At 44.4% G+C, this 21,273-nt stretch overlaps 1 long non-coding RNA gene across 1 annotated transcript; it reads right to left on the reverse strand.

Moving 5' to 3' along the window:
• Nucleotides 1-19,878: 19,878 nt before the first annotated feature.
• Nucleotides 19,879-21,273, reverse strand: LOC134482545 (uncharacterized). Its single transcript, XR_010058786.1, has 2 exons — nucleotides 21,180-21,273; nucleotides 19,879-20,200 (listed from the first exon to the last, which is right to left on the reverse strand). It is a non-coding gene; the product is annotated as an uncharacterized LOC134482545 (long non-coding RNA).

The raw sequence follows: 21,273 nt of genomic DNA on the forward strand, positions 1-21,273 counted from the left end.
AACACGCACCTCCGATGTTTGTTCAGGGTCTGAATCCCAACGCCTGCCTGGGCTTCCCAGACTGGGTTTTAGGATACCTAAGCCTTGCCTCGACCGACCCACGCTGCTTTGGTCATGGAGTTTCGCAGTAGAATTTACAAGAAATGAGAAATTTCTTGGCTATGAGTGATAAATTTTTTTATCATGGAAAATTTTAAAAAATATGGAAATTTAAAAAAAAACTTGTTTATTTGGTAAAGCAGACAATGTTAATGCAGTTAAGATACCACACTAACATCAAGGCTACGATGAAGTGCACACCAGTCATTGTACACAGCCTCTCTAGGGTGACTTCCCTGAGTCCTCCTTGGGACCAGTGAACTAACTGGCCTTTCTTTGTATGTGTTAATTCTGATGACTTGGCTCATTTCACTGGCAGAGACTAACCTATCAGCAGCAACTCACAAAGGGAGGAACCCGGAGGCAGGAGCTGACAAAGAAGCCAGGGAGGAGTGGGGCTTACTGGCTTGCTCCTGCCTTACTCAGCCTGCTTTCTTGAACCCAGGACCACCAGCCCAGGGGTGGCCCCAATCACAATGGGCTTGGCCTTTGCACATTACTAATTAAGAAAATGCTCTACATTGGCTGTAGCCGGCTCATGGAGGCCTTTTCTCACTTGAAGTTCTATTCCCTCAAGTTGACATACGACTAATGAGCATCCGTTCCCAGCAGTACCTTCCTATAGCTCCCTCTCTTGACCTCAAAACCCAGAAAAAGCACCAACTGTCCAATTCTTAGTTTGAAAACTGCTTAATGATGAGTTATTTAAATTTTAATGATTGTAATTGTTGGCATTCCTTCTGGGCTCTGCCCAACAGTTAACTGGCAACAGCCACATAGGCCTGACTTGCTCTGAAAGGTACTGTTTGGTTCCTCCTCCATCTCTCTGCCCCTTTTCTCTCTCTGACTCTCCAAGCCCCCTCCGCTCTCCCTAACCCCTTTCCCCTTCTCTCCCCTCCCCCCTTTCTCTCCGTGTGTTGTTTCTGGCCGGCCTCTCTCTTCTCTTCTCTTCTCTTCTCTTCTCTTCTCTTCTCTTCTCTTCTCTTCTCTTCTCTTCTCTTCTCTTCTCTGTCTCTCTCTCTGTCTCTCTCTCTGTCTCTCTCTCTGTCTCTCTCTCTGTCTCTCTCTCTGTCTCTCTCTCTGTCTCTCTCTCTGTCTCTCTCTCTTTCTCTCTCTCTGTCTCTCTGTCTCTCTCTTTTGTCTTTGACTCCCTTCTCAACTCTCCTTCCCATGCCCCCAAATAAACTCCATTCTGTTCTAGACCCTATGTAGCATGGCTGGTACCTCGGGGAAGGGAAGGGATGCCTCAGCACGGCTCGCAGGGACACCCCTCCCACCTCACCATAGCGCACTCGATAGAACATACCCTGACTTCTTTTTTTTTTTTTTGGTTCTTTTTTTCGGAGCTGGGGACCAAACCCAGGGCCTTGCGCTTCCTAGGCAAGCACTCTACCACTGAGCTAAATCCCCAACCCCCATACCCTGACTTCTTATAACTCATCAGTAATCTTCAGGAAACCGTTACCCAGAACATTAACGCATGGAGACTGTCAAACAAATGCAAATGTAGGCTTTTTCTCATCCTGTCGGTTTATTCGTGGCATGTGCTCCCTCCTGTGGGGCTGAATCTTCTCCACCGTGTGTGGCTGCTGACTGAATACCACAACCCTGGGCACAAGGATCATAAAGAAATTCAACCTTACTGTCACAGTATTCCAAAGTAGCGTTTTACTTAAAGATTAATCACTCTTAATCACTATTGGAAATTTCTAGAGTGCTTCCTAGCCATCTCTGTTTAGCAAACTGCCATCCTCAGACATTTACAAATTCACTAAATGAATGCAGAATCCCATTAGAACGAAAGAGAGAAAAAAATCTTATGTTCGCTTTCCCTCAAAGATCAGACTTGGGAACAACTTCCCCTTCTATTCAGTTTGCTTAAGCTGAGTTCAAAAGCCAGCTGACCTGGGGCTTTATGTCTCGTTTTTTTTTTGACACATTTCGCCCGAGGGAACGATCCACTCACAGGTGCCAAGTGTGCCTGCATTTCAGGGTCTATGTACCATGCAAACTACACCCTGAGCCATCCCTTGAGTTTTCTTGCCATGGTCACTGGAAGAATGCTAAGTTTACAGCAGCCTCAAGGTTGGTGCCCGTCTTTAGAGCACACCCTTGCCCAGGTGTTTCAGCATGCGGGACAAACTGCCTTGGTAGGGCTGCCCAAGACGTCCTAAAGTTGGACCGGACAGATGGCTCAGTGGTTAAGAGCACTGGCTGCTCTTCCACAGGACTTGTGTTGGGGTCCCAGCACCCACGTGGCAGCTCACAGGCATCTGTAATTCCTGCTTTAGGGTCTATGATGTCCTCTTCTGGCTTTGGGCAGAAATGGAGGAAGAACACCAGTACACACAAATGAATAAAAACTAAGATAAAAATATTACTAAGGTTGTGTACGCTACAGTGTGTGAGGTAGGGTGTACTTTTCTCTCTCAGCCTTAGAATAGCTGCAAATGAGGTGCCCATCTCCAGGCCTAACTCCTATAAAACCTTGCTCAGTGTGGCATATGGTTCTGTTTTAGAGACAGGTTCTCAGCTGTGGCTCTGGCTGCCTTGGAACTCGCCTTAAAGCCGAGGCTGGTGGTGAACCCACAGTGACTCTTAACTTCAACCTCCTGCTCAGTCCTAAATTGTTTTGAGTTAAATATGCATCTGATGACCAAAGGGTTATGCACTGTTTGAGTTGAAAACCAGCCTTAAGACTGTGGTAGTGAGTTTGTGCTTACTAATTGTGCTTTAGTGTTGTCAACTTCTTATGAGCCACTTTCTATGCTGGTTTCCAAGCCAAAGAGGAGGCTCCATTGTTCTGGCCAGTGGCCAGAAGGAGAGAATGCCAGTCTAGTGTGAGAACAAGACAGGCAAGCCGATGGGAGAGCTTTAAAGTACTTCCAAAACCAAAACCAAAAATTAGATATGGTGCCTCTCTTGCCAGCAACTTGGGAGGCGGAGGCAGGAGGATCACTGCAAGTGTGAGGTCAGCCTGGTCTACACAGACCTCTCCAAACAGGTCGGACTGTACAAAACCCAACAAAACAAAACAAGACCAAAAACATTTGTTAAGTTAAGGAGGTTGTAAAATATGGAAGAGGCTGTGAAGTGTTGTATGGGGCTCAGTAAACTAGTCAGATCCCTTTTGGGATGTGTTTGAAACTTTCCATAATAAAAATAAAAGTCAGCAGGCTGGACAGATGGCTCAGCGGTTAAGAGCACCGACGGCTCTTCCAGAGGTCCTGAGTTCAATTCCCAGCAACCACATGGTGGCTCACAACCATCTGTAATGAGATCTGATGCCCTCTTCTGGTGTGTCTGAAGACAGTGACAGTGTACTCATAGATAACGAATAAATAAGTCTTTAAAAAACTAAAAAAAAAAAAAAAGTCAGGAAGGAGGCCCAGGGCAGAGTGAGGAGGCAGCGGAGGGGCGGGGTGTGACGGGAGGTGTTTAGTCTTGATGTTCATAAGAAAAATATTCAACGTTTTTGTTATATGAAAGTGCATCTCCATCATCCATGGACAGATGGTAACATGCAAACTGAGGTTTGGAGCGCATATAAAGGTGTGTAAAATAAACAGAGCAAAGAAGATCGTTCCAGAGGATGAGAAGGATGCATGCATCCACCCTTGGCAGCACCAAGGCATGCAAGGGCTTCCCTGCAGGCTGCTCCTCTATGATGAGAGCCAGGGTTTCCTCCCAGAGATTCTCCGATGAGCCAGCTGGGCAGAGAAGCTGACACTCACCTAAAACCCAAAGCTCAGGCGGCCTTTGTGTCCCCCACCCTCACCTGCACCCACCCTCCCACCATGTCCCCCAACACCACAGCCAGAGGGCAAGGCTTTTCTTTTGGGTCAAGATTTGTGTAGCTTGAAGTAAGAAAGGAGCTTGTGTAGTTTGAAGAATATATGATCTTGGTTGATCACTGAGTGGACGAAAAGACTGGATCCACAGGCATCCCTAACAGGAAAAAAAAGTCAAGAAACCCACTGTTAGGTGAAGAGTTTAAGTATCATTGTTGGTATTCTGTCTAAGCTCCACCCCCACAGCTACCTGGGAACAGCCAGGTATGCTCCGCCCCACAGTTGCCTAGCAACAGCCATCTGTGCCTGACTATATAAGGGGCTGCTTGCCCCTCCCCCCACGTGCCCCGTCTGGCCTTTCCTCTCCTCTCCTCCTCTTCTCTCACTAAACCTCTCCACGTGGAACCATGTTGGCTTGGTGTGTTCTGTCCTATCCTGGAACCGAGATTTAACCCCCAACAGTCACCACAGCTGCTTTGACTTGTTTGGGTTTTTTGTTTGTTTGTTTTCTGTTTTTAAATCAGATAGCTGGTGGTGTGGTGTGTGTTTGGGACCGAGGCTCATGAGGTAGTTTAAACTGGCCTGGAACTTGCTACATAGTGTCCAGACCTGCCTCCACCTGCCTGGTGTTGGGATTACCATTGGATGGCCAGACTACATTTATGATATTTTTCTCCTTTAGATACTTTTTATTTTACTTTAAGTTTCTCTAAATACACTTGTAGTCAGCTTCAGTCATTAATGTCATTTATTTTATCCATCCCCTTATTAAATCACTTCACTTATAAATATTTCAATCTCACCATGTATTATTATATGTAATGATTCAGTAATCCCTTGAAATTGTCTAATACACAATATACACGCAGTCTTCCCTGATTGATGGAGCTGTGTTTACAGCTAGCTTTGGTAAATCAAGAGCACATTGAGTTCAGTCAGACTTAGCTGTCCGTGGCCTGACACTCCTCTTACCTTAGTCCTTTGTAGTCCTTGTTGGCTTGGTCATCCAGTGGCTCAACACTCCCACCACCCTAAAAGCATCCGGTTGAAGAAATGGAGTCGCTTGTATATCACTCAACGTTGTGGATTTGACTAGTTAGATCTCCAGGATGTTAATATCACAGGTTTCTTTACCTTCATATTTCCAGTGGACTAGGAAAGCTCCAAGTTTGTAAGTCTAATGTGGTTAGTAACCCCTGAAATCCTAGCACTTGGGAAGTGGGGGCGGGGTGATGGTAAGTTTAAAGTCATCCTTGGCTACAGAACCAGGCCAAGGCCAGCCTGGACTACATGAGACCCTGTACCCCTCGCCCCCCCAAAAAAACCAAACCAAAACAAAAACATTTTCTTAAGCTCAACTAGAACTCTATATAGAAATTTTTTTCTCCTTCAATTACTAAATATAGTCACTTGTCTTGAAATACATTTCCTATGAGAGACAAGTTTTCTCTGTTATTTCAGGAGAGAGAGAGAGAGAGAGAGAGAGAGAGAGAGAGAGAGAGAGAGAGAGAGAGAGAGAGAATATTGGTGTTCATGTGATCTCCGAAACTATTAAAAGCTTTGAGCTGGGTTTGGCACTTGCCTTGAATTCCACCGCTTGGGAGAGATCTCTGTGAGTTCAAGGCTAGCCTGGTCTACACTGAGTGCCATACCAGCCAAGGCTACATAGTGAGAAACTGTCTCTTCAAAGAAAAAAGAAAGGTATTTCAGCTTCTGTGGCACACATTCTTTTATTCTGTGAAACAGTATCAGAAGCAAGCGGCTTGGACTGGCTGTGGTGGCTTTCTGACGTTTTGGATGTGAGCTCTAACACTCTTCAGTTTCTTCCTCTTTGAATAGTTTCCAAGGACTCTTCAGCTGTGGCAGTAGAATCAAGACAGCTACGAACACAACCCTTTATTAATTGCACACCTAGAGTCAATATTAACCGGCGCTGTTCCAAGGACAACCTTGAGAAATGGGCGCAGGACCTGGCACTGTGGGGAGGTTACATGCAAAAGCATTTTTGCATTCATCTCTCAGGAACGAAACTTGTGCCACACACAACCACATGCAGACTGCTACCTGCAGTTTTATTTTGGGCGTAACTGCTCCTCTGGTGCATACTGTAGTTCCAGTCCCCTTTGCCCAAGTGTGGGGGTTGAGAAGAGCATTTTAAGTGTTTGCTTCCTTTCCACTCATTGAAAATTAAGCTGGAGTGGTTTTTTTCTTTTTCTTCTTTTTTCCTTTTTTTGACGGAAGTTTGCTACGACGCCCCCCACTAACAAATAACAAACAGTGAGTCTCCCTATGCAGACTGGGGTGGAGTGACTGGTTCCAAGTCCAATGGCGCATAACGAAATTTCCAAAGTGGTCAGACGAGCTGGGTGAGTTTAGGACAATGAGCTTTTATGTGTAAAAATGGGACCCCAGCTGTGACAGGCTGAGAAAGTTTTCTTGTACTCTGGTGTGCCTGGGGCCCGGGGGTTGCTGCAGAAACTGAAGCATGCCCAGTGAATGGGTTACCTGCTGTGTATCGCCGGGAGTTCACTGTATCCCCAGCCACAAGTCAAACCTGCAAGGCCGAAGCCTGAACTCTGGGATAGTGGGGGGCACCAGGAAGGAGGTGGAGTGAAACAGCATCCCTACGGGATGTCCTGGGCCCCTTGAGAAAACCATCCATCCGTGGGGAAGCTGCCGGTACTGCCTCCACTTGCAAGTTGGTATGGTAACCTACTTGAATGTGCCCGGCAAGCACTAGAGACGCTTGCATTTGGGAGTCAATACTACAAAATGTCTTGCAGGGGTTTTGCCAAGCTGCCTAAAGAGATTTGGATTTAGAAAGTCCTCCGAAATGCTTGAACCCTAAGAGGTCAGCCCTCGTGGGGGTGCCCTCTTGGAATTCTCAGTGTTGGTATTCTGTCTAAGCTCTACCCCCACAGCTACCTGGCAGCGGCCAGGTATGCTCCGCCCACAGTTGCCTAGCAACAGCCAGCTGTGCCTGGCTATACAAGGGGCTGCTTGACCCTTCCTCTTCCTCTTACCCTCTCTTACCCCTTCTTACTCTTTGTTCTTCTCTGTTCTTGTCCCCTTCCCACATGCCCATGGCCGGCCGCCTTTCCTCTCCTCTCCTCTTGTCTCTCATTAAACCTCTCCACGTGGAGCCATGTTGTCTGGGTGTGTTCTGTCCCGGCATGGGTCGAGATTCGAAACCCTAACACTTAGAGTTACTGATAAAAGAGTTGAAGAATGGACTCAAATGACAGTTCAGGACATTTTTCTTTTATGAGATTTAAAAGAAAAACAAAAATGAACCCAGAGGAGAATGGAGGGAGAAGGAAAAAACTATTCATTTAGGCTGCCAGGATGGGACAGACGTACAGCACAATCACATGAAGAGAAAGAGTAAAGAAGCCTAACATGTTGGGGAAACTTAAAGCATTAAAGAAAGTTCATTTAGAAACGAGAAAGGGTATGCTTTTTATTTTGTTTTTAAGACGGGGTCTATAGAAGTCTTGGCTACCTGGAATTTTCTGTGTAGACCAGACTGGTCTCGAACTCATGGAGATTCACTTGCCTCTGAGGGTGAGCCTCCACACCTGACATTTTTTATGTGAGTCCTTGTGCTTGCAAAGCAAGCGTTTTTTCCTGACTAAGCCATCTCACCACACTTACGGAGGCCCTCCAAGAGCAGGACGCGAAGTACAAAGGACTCAAGCACACCCTTTATTCTGTTGCCAGCCGTGTGTGAATTTGAGACTATGGCACACATAATGTGCCTTAAAGATACCGGTGATTGCTGTCAAGACATGAATCTTCTTGGGCAGACAGACATGTTCCTCTGCAATTCAGACCCCACAAGCTGACTAATCCTACTTCCCTTTACAGCAATCCTCCTGTCACCAAGCTATGTCCTGCCCACCCTTGAATAGAAGGGCATGTCCTGGGAGGATCGTTTAAAGAGGAGGAAGTGCAGCGCAGGTGATGTCAACTGTCTGCGTCTTAGAAACCTCTTCAGCATGTTCCTCAACCGTGTTAGGAACGGAATCACGTGTGCCCAAAGCCTGAAGCACAGGGGCGGTTGTCAATAGCGGTCCTGACCAGGAAACTCACGCTTCTTCCTTCGCTCTCCCTTTGCTGGCATCTTCAGAACTCCTCGGTGTGAGGATTGTATTTCCTGCCTTTGGAGCCTGTCTCATCTCCTCTGTTGCTGTGAGAAACAGCTGAGTGGCCAGCTGCATGCGCATGCGTGCGCGCGCACAAGGCTACGCACCACGTCAGACACATCACGTTGACTCTCTGAACTGGTGGTGAAGGTCCCGGCTGGACAAAAGTTGACTCAACTGCCTCTGAGCCACACCTATGTACACTATCGAGTCCAGGTTATAATCTCTCTGTCTCAGTGAAAGCTACCTGCAAGCTTTTGCGCTCTCATTTTCTCTTCCACAAACAATAAAGTGCACGTAAATTTTCTCAGTGAAAACAACGCAGAAGGCTGGGATGTCAGAGGTACCTGGAGCTCTGGGGACTACACCAAGCGCCAATCACTCCTCTGCGGGCTGGAGAAGGACGGCTAATTGACAGCACACACTAAGTGCTGCACACGCAGACTGTGTGTCATAGCACACTACGAACACACTCCTGAGAGCTGCCTCGGCTCAAACCCCTAACTAGCCCACACATCCAAGGACTTGGCTTGGCGTCAGCTGGAAAGTGACATATTGGGCTCAATGACGCCAACATGGTTTCGAACCCTAAGAGGTTCTCTCCCTGCTCACATTCCACTGGGTTGTCATGGTGTTGTTGGCATTGCTGATGTTCCCGGGCACACACACAGCACTGCTCTTCTGACTGGCACAGCTCTCTTATGGCAGTCAGAACTCCAGGAAACCTCAGGAGACCCACACTTGCTGGCCAGGCTCCCATAGCCAAGCTTGAAGGTGGGCAAGGAGACATTGGCGATGCTGTCTGGGAATCAGGCTTCCTGAGGTCTCCCTGAAGAACCCCACTGAGAAAGTAAATGAGGAATGTAGGGCCCCTGGAGCCAGAGAATTAGTGCAGTGAAAAGCTCTTGTTCTTGCAAAGGACCCAGGTTTGATTCCCGGCATCCACGGCATCCACGTAACGGCTGACAGCCATCTGCAACTCCAATCTCAGGGAACCGGATGCCCTCTTCTGATCTTTGAGGGCACAAGGCACTTGTGTGGTGCACATAGACATACACATACAAAACCTATACACCCATACACATAAAACAATACAATAAATAAATCTTCAAAACAAAACAAAACAAAACAAACAAACAAAAAAAAACCAACCCAGGACCTGAGTCACCTTCCATCAGCAGCTGGGGAGACATGATAAGTTCTTTCTTCCTTCTCCACTTGGACTCTTTTAAGAAAGGAGGGGGGGTCAGTTGGAGAGGGGGAGAGGCATACAGAAGAAGCAGATAAAATACAGAAGGAAGATAAAATAATAGGGTCTGAAAAAAGTTATGAGGAATCCTATTAACTATTTAAAGTATCTACAATACACAAGTTGATATATAAGTATGCATATATAACTTGTCCTTATGCCCCAGGTAAGTGTAGTCTTCCCCTTTAGTCAAGGAAAAATCTCTGTAACAGAGGAAGACCATGACACAAACCCATAGCCACCGAGGTGCAGAGTTGTGGAGCCCAGCGCCAGTTAACACTGTACAGAACAGCTCCTGTGTTACGGCTCAGGGACCATTGCAGAGAGAGACCACTGCAGAGAGTCAGAGCCAGAGGAACAGGGGCTTTGCTGTGGGATGGTGTCTCATAGGAACGTCAGAAGCTACATGCGTGATGTCTCACCAACATGGCGGCCTAAAGCTCATGAGGCCGCAACACTGCACAGGCAATTTCGGAATGTGGAGAGCTGGAGAAACATGCATGCACGCATGCAGAATTTAATGAAAAGAGGCGATGGGTTTGAAAGCGAGGAAGGGGATATGGGAGGTGGAGGGAAGGAAGGGGAAGAGAGAAGCGATGAAATTATATTAAAATCCAAAAAAAATTAAAGAAAAAAAGAAATGCAAGGAGTTAGCTGTGCTTTGAGCAGCTCAGAGATGTACAAATATTTGCCCTTTTTTCCCTCCCTACTGGTACCACCCAGAATCACTCACTCCAGAAAGTATTAATGTACTTGCTTTGACATTATTTCTGGTTTTCAGACCTGGGCTAGGAAAGGCTTATTCCAAAATACCTAGAACTCTTTTCTCAACTTAAAAGCTTGTAAAAGTTCTCTCCCCTCCTCCCTCCCACCCTCTCTCTTTTTCCTTTCTCCCTCTCCCTCCCCCTCACCCCCTTTTAAATGTGTATTAGCATTTTGCTTGCCCACACATCTGTCTCTGCACCACTTGTATTACCGGCCTCATGGAAGCCAGATACTTGCTTACCCGCTACCTTGTGGGTGCTTGCAATCAAAAGTGGGTCCTCTGGAAGAGCAGCCAATGTCTTTAACCCCTGAGACATCTCTCCAGGCCCCTAAAATGTTCTTATTTATTTTTGTTGTATGAATGTTTTGCCTTCATGTCCCCCACATGTGTTCCTGATTCCCATGGGGGTCAGCAGAGAGCATCAGGTCATAGGCTGTGAGCTGTCAGGTAGGGGCTGGAAGTAGAACCTGGATCCTTTGAAAGAGCAAAGTGCTCTTAACCAGTAAACAGCCACCTTTCCAGCCCCCTTGTGAAAGATTTTGACCTGGACCATTATCTTCTCATTTTTATTATGTTATTTATTATGTGTGGGTATAGTAGAGAATTTGGAAAAAGGAAGAAAAAATACAAAGATAATGAAAACAATTACTAAATAATAAAAACCTTGGGAATGCTAGAAAGTTCTCCTCCCTCTCCCTCCCCCTCTCTCTACCCCTCTCCCCTATGTCTCTCCCTCTCTCTCCTCCCCCTCTTCTTCCTCCTCTTCTTTTTTAGAGTAAACACATTTATTTGTGTATTATTTATTTCATGGTTTTTAGTCTTTACAAAAGTTAGCTGTTAGCAGTCTGCCGGTTGGTTGTTGTGCTTCTCAGGGCTGAGGGGCAAACTGTGCTAAGCAAGCACCCCCTCAGCTCAGCTACATTTCTTGTCCATGTGCGTTTGTTTTCTGCTGTTCTGTCTACAAAACAGCCAGATGTATTATTTCTAAAATCTCTCGGGCCCACAGTAGGCCATCTGTGGATTTGTATGTGGACCTTACATGGTGTAAACAAATACATATGATGGGAATAAACATAACGTTAACACATAGGCAAAGAGTCCCAAGCGTAATCCCAGAAGCCGCTACAGTTTCCCAGCACACCCAGCATGCGTTAGAAATGCCTCCGTCTTTGGTCGACTCTCTGAGCACACGTGACTTCTGTTCCTCCCTTCACATTCGGTGGTGCTAATAATAACCCCCGGGTGGTGTTCTGAGAACAATAGGCATGGGAGGAGAGCTGATGAGATGCCACTATAAATACACACTGAAATAAGAACTGTCAGGAAGCCCTCAGCACCAAGCAACGCTCGGCAGCTGGAGTGAAGACTGCTAACGTAGAGAACATCCGTGTTGGCTGTGGAAGCAACATCCAACATCAGCACTTTGGGAGACTGTTGTAGTTCCTAGCCCCACAGAGCTGTGGTGAGCCAAGCCTGGCTTTCCTATTTGTCCACTCTTTGACCTTTGGGTGTTATTTAAATGCTGTAGATTCCCATTTGCTCATCTGAAACATGAGAATCGTAGCAGAAACCTTGCTGAACTGGGAAATCGTTTATTCGAGTATCTGCTTACTATCAATGATAGTGTGTACATTTGATGAGGTCTCTGTCTCCAGCCTTTGCTGGAATTTGGTACTAACCTGTTATCATCTCCATCCCCATTAGTGAATTCTTCCTCAAGCTGGCTATTGAGTTCTTAAAAGATTAGCACCAAACAGTGTCTTCGAGAAACATAAGAATTCACATACATTTGTTGGAAATATGAGTTCCTTTGTAGTTAGATCACCACAGAATATCAACATTGATACACTTCAGCAGCCTTACCCAGGATTTACCAGTGTTCCATGTGCACATGCACTTTTGTGTACTTAGTTCTGGGCGTTTGTATCACCCAGGTTATTGCGTTTATCCATCACCACAACCCAGATGCAATAGACCCCTTCCCTGTAGACACCTCACCTTGCCCTTTCATAACCATAGCTATCACCAAGTGCCTAAAGCATCCCTAACTGTGGTCCATTTCTAGAGTTTCATCATTTCAAGATATATGAGTAGATCAGGACCGTGTGTAAATTCATGTTTGACACGGGGTAGTTCTCTGGAAACTCATGTTGGAGACTCATCATCTACATTAATGATTTCCTCCTTTGTATTGGTGAGTATATTGTACTAACCACTGAAGAACCCATCCATCTAGGTTGTTTCCATTAGGCCTATTCCAAATGGAACATGGGTTTGTAGGGACAGCTCATCATAGTCTTGATGTGTGTTCCTCTCACAGATAAAGAGGTCACACATCTTTCCCCTGTACCTATTTGTCATCCATGCATCCTCCTCAGTGAAACAAATCCCTGACACTGGCCTTCCCTATTCTCCTCTCCCCTCTTCTCACACCTTCTCCCACTTCCCTCTCCCTTCCCTGTTCCTCCTTTCCCTGGGCTCCTTGCCCAGTTTTTAGCCCACAAACGTCCTGGACAGGTTTTGGACAATTGTGACTCTACTCAAAATTATCCTGGGATCCATGGGGGAATCAGTTGCTTGAATAGAAAGCATCAAGAACTATGTAAATATTGTAATCTTATGTCTGGAGATATTTCCAAAGTTTTATAATGGTCTTTCCAGGGTTGAAAGTCCCCAGAAATATTTTCTAATGTTATTGATAGTAATATTTCCATATTTACAGTTTTTCCTTATTTTTGAGAATTTCACATTATACAGTGAAATCAATTATAACTTCTCTCAGTTCTCCCTTTAATGCTTCTCTACATATTCCCTTCAACAAGCTCTTCCTTCAATTTCATGTCTTTGATAACCCAGTATGCCCATAGCACTGCCCATATATGTTCCTGGAGAATCTACCAGTGGCCAAATCCTTTAAAAAGAGTGATTCTCTCCCCACCCCCAGAAACTATCAACTGCCAACATCTCCTCAGTCAGGGGTGAGGCCCAGAGGTCGCCTTTCCCTTTGTGCTGGGATTTGGGCTGGCTCGACCTTGTGCAGATGCTGTGCCGGCAACTGTAGCAGCTGTGATAGCCGCTGTACCTTAGGGAGCTTTCACTTCATCATCTTATGAAGTAGACGGCCAACAAGAAATGCTTTGCTCATTCATAGTTGATAAGTGGCAAAGGTAAAACTAAAGTTTGAATCATTTTCTAATTCAGATATAGTGCTCTACATGAAGTTATAAATTTATTTGTAAGAAAATGCTTCCTTTGAACTAATAAGCTGTCAAAATTGAAGGCAATGTTTAGATTTTTTTCCAAGATAGGGTTTTCTGTGCAGTCCTGGCTGTTCTGGAACTCACTCTGGAGACCAGGCTGGCCTCAGATCATAGAGATCTGCCTGCCTCTCCTGTGATCGGAGGTGTGCACCACCACTGCACATTTTTGAAGGCAATGATTAGATTTTTCGCATCATGAGAATTAAATATCCAGATACGTGGTTGAGTTGCCTCGTTATCCTGGCACTGGACTGACCTCTCTCCCATGTTGTCCTTCATGTCATTGTCACCATACGTTCCTGGGCACACAACCAGAGAGAAGGGGGAAGAGTACCCATCCAGGCTAGGAAGCCAGAAAGCCATCTTTCCCTTCCTCTGCCCTCCACACAAATTCCTTCCTGTTCACTGATGCCTGAAATTCCATAATTTATTGTTTTGGCTTCAAGCCAGATGGGATGCAAAGTCAATTTGGCTTGTGCCTGGCACAATCTTGTTTATATTCTCGTCAGACTTAACACTCTGCACCTTCTTATAAATGAAGGAAACTGAGAAATTTAGTAATTTTTTTTCAGGGTCACAAGATAGCTAGAAGGGGTTATAGGTAAGCCAAGCTAGCTTGGTGTCATATCTGTGATTTGTTACTAAAGGATAATATTTATGCCAACTTGGCATTTTATCAGATGTATATCTCAATTCATACTTATTCTCAGTGTAAACGAGTGTTACCTGATGAAAGGGTCTCACCTTGTGACAAGCTGCTCATTGTCACCCATCCTGAAGGAATTCAGACTCTCTGAGGTCTTTGTCTCCAAAGTGTGCTTTTCCCAAGAAAGTTGGTACCACAGACTAAAAGCAGAGAAGAATCCATCTCTAACTCCAACTCCAGTAGCCAACGACTGATGGGAATGTGTGTAAAAATCAAAGCTCCTAGTACTTATATCAAGTGACTCATAACCATTAGCAACTAAAGTTTCAAGTGATCCAGTATAGAAGGTGGTTCTGATGCTCTGATTAGGAATGAGTGCTGAAGGTCCTGTTCCCTAATTGATTTTTGATTGATCAATAAAGATGCTAGCAGTCATGGCTGGGAGGAAGCAATGGAACTTCCCTGCTCCTGCAGGCAGGCAAACGGATGCAGGAGGAGGAAAAAAGATTCACTGTGCTTTGGAGGGAAGGAGACCCACCAGTCATGTGAGATCTTCAGTAGAGTGGCCATTGGCTGCTTCCCCTCTTCCCCAACTGGGTCTGGGGTAGCAGGTGGGAGATTAGAAATGCAAGTTGTGGGTAGATTTAAGGTGCTGAGTAGGAGAAGGTAACCAGGCAACTAAAGTTGAGGACAGATTTAAAGGTGTTGAGCCAGGACTGAAAAGAAGAGCTCACTAGTCACAGAAGGCTTAGAAGAGCCTGGCCATTGAGCTAAGCCTATTAACAATGAGCTACTGTGTGTGTATCTTTCACTCACAGATCCAAGGGAACCTGGGCAGGGCTGGTAGCGTGGTCCACCCAGAGCTTAAGGCAGGGGGTTAGAAAGTACAAGCTACTATCCAGTGGCCACTTCTGGTCTCCATGGACACCTGCATACAAATGTGTACAAATATAGATACACACACAAATAAAAAATCTTTTAAATGCAAATAAATAACAAATAATTTTTCTGTCTCCCTTTTTCCTTTTATTTTTTCTTCCTTCCTTCCTTCCTTCCTTCCTTTCTCTCTTTCTTTCTTTTTTTATTTTAGATAGAATCTCTCTACCTTTGGCTGTCCTGGAACTTGCCATGTAGAATAGGCTAGCCTCAAACTCATTGAGATCTATCTGCCTCTACCTCCACAGTGCTGGGATTAAAGGTATAGACAACTATGCCTGTCTATGAATAATTAATAAAAAATAGTGAATTTGGGAGACACTTGGGGGCGAGACAGGACAGACTCAGCGCGACAGGGGAGATCTTCCAAAATGTAGGTGGAAAGGGAAAGCAACCAGAAAGCATCTTGGGAATCAGGGCCAATGGGCTTCACAGAAGAGCTTTCGGAAGGAGATGTTGATTGACAGCTCAAGCCTAAATGGGACGTCCTCATCGAGTCTCCTTCCCTCAAGGCTCAGGGATCGTTGTGGAAGCTCAGAGGGGCAGAAGGACTCTGAGAGGCAGAGATACTCCAGGATTCTCTGAATATGACAAGGCTGTTACACACGGGACCTCACAGTGGCCATGACTGCACAGGATCGTCCTAGCATGGATGAGAAGCTCACCAATACTGCTGCAGGGCAGGGGAGAACTGGTTTCCTTCAGGTGTGGCCCCTGAGAGGCGTCCCATATTCCAGTGGCTGCCCCTCCCAATACTGACAGCATTAAGCAGACTGAGGAAAGATGAGAAAAGAGAGGAAAAGACCCCACAGGATATCGGCCCATGAGGCAGACCCTGCTCTTAGACCTTACCCTGAGGAGACCCACAGAGGTGCCCAGGACCAGGCAGGCATGTCAGGTACATGGAGTGTGAGCTGGATGGTCTAAATACATGTTAAACAGAGAAAAAATAGTAAATTTGTATAAATATGTATACATGTTTATATAGCAGAAAATTTTGTTAAAATGAATTTTTGTATGATATATCTTCAGTAAATGTTTGATTTATATATTTATCTACCTGGGGCCATGTAAAAATTTTCAGGAAAAAAGGGCATGGAAATGTGTAAGAAGTTCAATTTAGGTCTTCCATGAAAGCTTAAAATTGGATATTCTGGGGCTGGGGAGATAGCTCAGTGGTTAAGAACACTGACTGCTCTCCCAGGGGTCCTGAGTTCAATTCCCAGCAACTACATGGTGGCTCACAACCATCTGTAATGGGATCTGATGTCCTCTTCTGGTGTGTCTGAAGACAATGACAGTGTCCTCAAATGTATAAAATAAATAATCTTTTAAAAATGAATATTCTGGAATGGATACTAATCAGAAAATTTAAGATAGCTTAACTCCAGAAAGCCCAGTGAAACTAAAAACAAATGGAGAGAAATTAGACTAATACAAATACAGAAACAAAGATTTTAAAAAAAAGAAACAGAGCTTGTCTGGGTGTGGTAGTAGATTTCTGCAATCCCACTCCTTGGGAAGTAGAGGGAGAAAGACCAAGAGTTTAAGGTTATTATCAGTTGTGTAGTGAGTTCAAGGCCAGCCTGTGCTATATTTGACCCAAATCAAACAACAACAATAACAACAACAAAATACCTCGATCCCTGGGGAAGAATGCCTGACAGGCTGCTCTGTAGTTAAGAGTCTCAGGACAGGAGGAGAGAGAGTGTGTATAGTAGGCTGTAAGGATGATGACCTCCATGACCTCCAAATTTGAAATAAAAACTGCAAAACCTATTTCAGTTAGATCACTTAAAGACGCCTACAGAGTCTCAACCAGGATAGATGTAAAGAAATATACTGTCTTACCTAGGAAGCACAAGGCCCTGGGTTCGGTCCCCAGCTCCGAAAAAAAAGAACCAAAAAAAAAAAGAAATATACTGTCCTGGACTCACAGAGGCTCACACAGCCTGAACCTGCAGAAGCTGGTGGACTGAGAAGATATATCTATCTATCTATATCTATATCTATATCTATATCTATATCTATATCTATATCTATATCTATATCTATATCTATATCTATATCTATATCATCTATATCATCTATATCATCTATATCATCTATATCATCTATATCTATATCTATATCTATATCTATATCTATATCTATATCTATATCTATATCTATATCTATATATCTATCTATCATCTATATCTATCTATATCTATCTATATCTATATCTATATCTATATCATCTATATATCTATATCTATCTATACCTCAGATGTACAGCTTGGTTATCACTAGGGACCTCTAGCAACTGGAGCAGGGCCTGTCTTTGGCTCTGTTACCTGACTTTGAACCCTTCTCTCCAACTGGACTGTCTTGTCTAGGATCAGTAGGAGAAGACACACTTAATCCTGTTGCAATTTGATAGACCAAAACAGGTTGTTATCCTTGTCTGAGGAAAAAGGGAGAGAGGGATGTGGGGAGCTAAGAAAATGTGAATGAAGAGACTAGGAGGAGAGGAGGGAAGGGAAGCTTCAATTGGCATGTAAAGTAAATAAATTAATTAACTAATAAAAAGGAAAAAGAAAAACACTATTAGACAAAACATTGGAAAACTACTGAAACAAGTTATAAAACAACCAAGAGAAAAGGTATATTAGCTATCAGAAACAAGAAAATAACACGAAAATAAAATCTCTTTAAAATGCATAAAAAAGGGAAAAAGAAAATCTGTCATCTTAGAGTTATAAAACAATAAAAAGGTGTCCTACATTATTCAAAATGAAGCTCAGAGATCTAAATCAGTGGAAGCATGGTGTGATGGCTTGAACGAGGATGGACCCCATTGGTTCATATGTTTGAGTGCTTGATCCCTAGCTGGTGGAACTGTTTGGGAAGGATTAGGAGGTGTGGCCTTGTTTGGAGGAGGTATATCACTGGCTCATATGTTTCAGTACTTGGTCTCTAGCTGGTGGAACTGTTTGGGAAGGATTAGGAGGTGTGGCCTTGTTTGGAGGAGGTGTATCACTGGCTCATATGTTTCAGTACTTGGTCTCTAGCTGGTGGAACTGTTTGGGAAGGATTAGGAGGTGTGGCCTTGTTTGGAGGAGGTGTATCACTGGCTCATATGTTTCAGTACTTGGTCTCTAGCTGGTGGAACTGTTTGGGAAGATTAGGAGGTGTGGCCTTGTTTGGAGGAGCTATGTCATTGAGGCTGGGGTTTCAGGAGGATTCCATGGGATTCTCCATGCACTCTTTCTGTTTCCTAGTTGTGGCTCAAAATGTGAGCTCTCAGCCACTTCTCCGAGGTTATGCCTACCTGCAGGCTGCCAGATTCCCTACCAGGATGGTCATGAACTCTATCCCTCTGGAGCTGTGACTCCTGAATTCAATGTTTTCTTTTATAAGCTGATTTGGTCATTAGCACTATAATAGATAAGCAATTAAGACATGTGGGTCTGGAGAACTGAAACTTCCCAGCATGTCTTGTGGGCACTTGAGTTTAAGTCCAGAGCAGTCTCTGAAGTCAGCTCTTGACGAGCCTCTTAGTTGCCTGGACTTTTTTATTTTTCTCTCTATCTCCCTTTCTCGATTGTAAAATGAAGAGAATAATAACATTCACTTGGCATGGTTCCTACAGAGAGATTAGTGCAATGTTTAATTTCCAGCCATCTGGGGATTTCCCTGCTATCTTTCTGTAGAAGTTTAAAACACCTGAACACCCAAATGTCTCCAAATCCTGAGTATTTTTGAACACTGACATGGTGCTAAAATGAAAAACTCCACGTTGTAAAACTGTTTTAACACATAGCATTAGTAATATATTATATAACATTGGTGCCAGGCTGTGCTTATGTAAATGTAACATGAGCTATTTCATGTATAGACTTGGGTCTTACACCAAAAAGATTTCATTATGCAAAGGCAAACACTCCAAACTGAAAAAAAAAAAAGTAAAATTGAAACACTTTCGGTCCCAAGCATTTAAAACACACAGCCTGAATTTCTTGTTTAACTCAATTCTGTTATGGACCAGGAACGTTGTTTGTGTGTTCCTTTGAAGCGTGGAGGGTTATGTAAAGATACAGGACTAGCCTGTCTTGACCATTCCCTACTCTCTTAACTTGCTGAAATGATTACATATTTTATCACTGGCACAGTGTTCCAGACCTGCATGTAGGCTGATGAGACAATTTAGATTCTTCCGGATTCTCCCTGGAATATTTCTGCTTGCCCAGTAGTTCTCTCTACTGCTGAAGCTGGAGTGTAAAACCTCCAAGTAGAGCTAAGAATTCCCCAAATCTCCTGGAAGCTCTCTCAGTTTTTCCTGTTTCAAACAGGAATTCTGAACATAAATGCACGGGCCTTTAACCGTGATGTAATATGTGAGATCGGACATGGAGGATAAAGCTGTATCTTTAAAACTTATTATTTAGGTCGAAGATTCATTTTTTTGTTTTTTTTTTTCTTTTCTTTTTTTTCGGAGCTGGGGACCGAACCCAGGGCCTTGCGCTTGCTAGGCAAGCGCTCTACCACTGAGCCAAATCCCCAACCCCCGAAGGTTCGTTTTACTTTTTACTTATGTGTGTGTGTTTGTAACTCGGTGTGGGGTATGTGCACATGAGGAAGGGATAGAGCATTGACTCCCCTAGAGCTGGGATGACAGTTGGTGCTGTGTGAGCAGTTCAATGTACCAGGAACCCAATTGCAGGCCCTCTGCAAGAACAGTGTAACTGTGGGACCATCTTCCAGCCCCCAAATGCAACTCTTAAAATGCCTGAATTAGGAAGAATGTTGCAGGGGTTGGGGATTTAGCTCAGTGGTAGAGCGCTTGCCTAGGAAGCGCAAGGCCCTGGGTTCGGTCCCCAGCTCCGAAAAAAAGAACCAAAAAAAAAAAAAAGAATGTTGCAGAAGATAGAGATCTCAGAGTGCCAGTGACCACAAATGTCTTGGGGGTCCAGTGAATGAAAGACAAGCATTACAACCCAGAGAGTCATTGAGAAGCCACACAATTCATTGTTATTGTGCTGACCTTTGACCTGAATAAGCCCCAAGGCAATAAACAAATCGTCAGGATCACTATTCCATGGAAGCAGCTTGAGAGAGGTCTTCTTTAGGCTCCAGTGTGTGTCTACAGAGGAAGTGACAGGATTCCAGTTTGCTAGGTCTGGCTTCTTATCCCAACACTCACCAGCTGAGTGAAACATGAACATTTTTCTTTTACTGCATCATTTCGACTCCATCTGTGACAAAGGAGCTTCAAAACACAGGAACTTTTCTTCATCAGATAACCATACCCACCGAAGAGGGTTATCTAAGGATTAAGTGAATTGACCCATGAAGAAGGGTGTTTAACACAAGATAAACATTCAACAAACAACATCTATTCCAAAAACAACTGCCTGGATTAATGGAGTGAAACAGGCAGAAGAAGACCTTGTGCTGGTTTCCAAGGAATGGAAAAACTAAGAACCACAAACCGGGTGGCCGCTACTGAAGAAGATCATTTGACCACATGTCTGGAGACTAGGAGTCTATGTTTTTGTGCTGGACCACACTCTCTCTGATACTCTAGGGAAGAACCTTTCTTCAACAGCGTCTGTCTGTTCTTTGGTTTTGGGAAGCATGGTCTTCATGGCTGTCTACCTCAGTGGTTCTCAACCTGTGGGTCATGACCCCTTGGGGGGGTGTCACATATCAGATATTTACACTATGATTCATGTAGCAAAACTACAGTTATAAAGTAGGAACAGAAATAATTTTATGGTTAGGGGGGGTCACTACAACCTGAGGGACTGTATTAAGGGATTGCAGCTTTAGGAAGGTTGAGAACCACTGGTCTACATAGTTTTCTGTCTCTTAGCCAAGCATGCTTTTACTAATACTCTAATTTCAGCCTCTTGGAGACCCTTTCTCTTTTTTCCTCCCTACATATATAGTTGCTGGAGGGGAACTGTTGCTGTGAGGGATGTGACTGTTTTGTGTCTGATAATGGGTAGACGCTCAAGGGATAATGGAAGGGACAGTCCTTGTGTCACTAAGGCTCAGATTCCCAAGTGCGTTAACCTCTCCTCCTTTCCCGCCAGGATTCAACAAAGGGGAAATCACAAGTTTAAACTCTCAGTGAGGAGGAGAGCCAAATGTGTAAATTCAGATTTTTCTAGGCATTAAAGTAAAGACTCTGTGCTGATCTCATGGTGTCCTGCAATCACATCTTCCAAGGAAAAGGCTGGGAGATGCCGTTTCCATGGAGAGTGTTTATAGACACTTTGCCATTAAATTTAACTTCCCACCTTTAGGCCCAGCACTGCTGAAATGATAATTCTGCCTCTGTACCTTCCACGTGATCCCCCCTCCATGCTACTGGATCTTTGATTCTAGATCTTT

The sequence above is a fragment of the Rattus norvegicus genome, chromosome 16 (assembly GCF_036323735.1).
Source record: "Rattus norvegicus strain BN/NHsdMcwi chromosome 16, GRCr8, whole genome shotgun sequence".
In the NCBI taxonomy this organism is placed as follows: domain Eukaryota; kingdom Metazoa; phylum Chordata; class Mammalia; order Rodentia; family Muridae; genus Rattus; species Rattus norvegicus.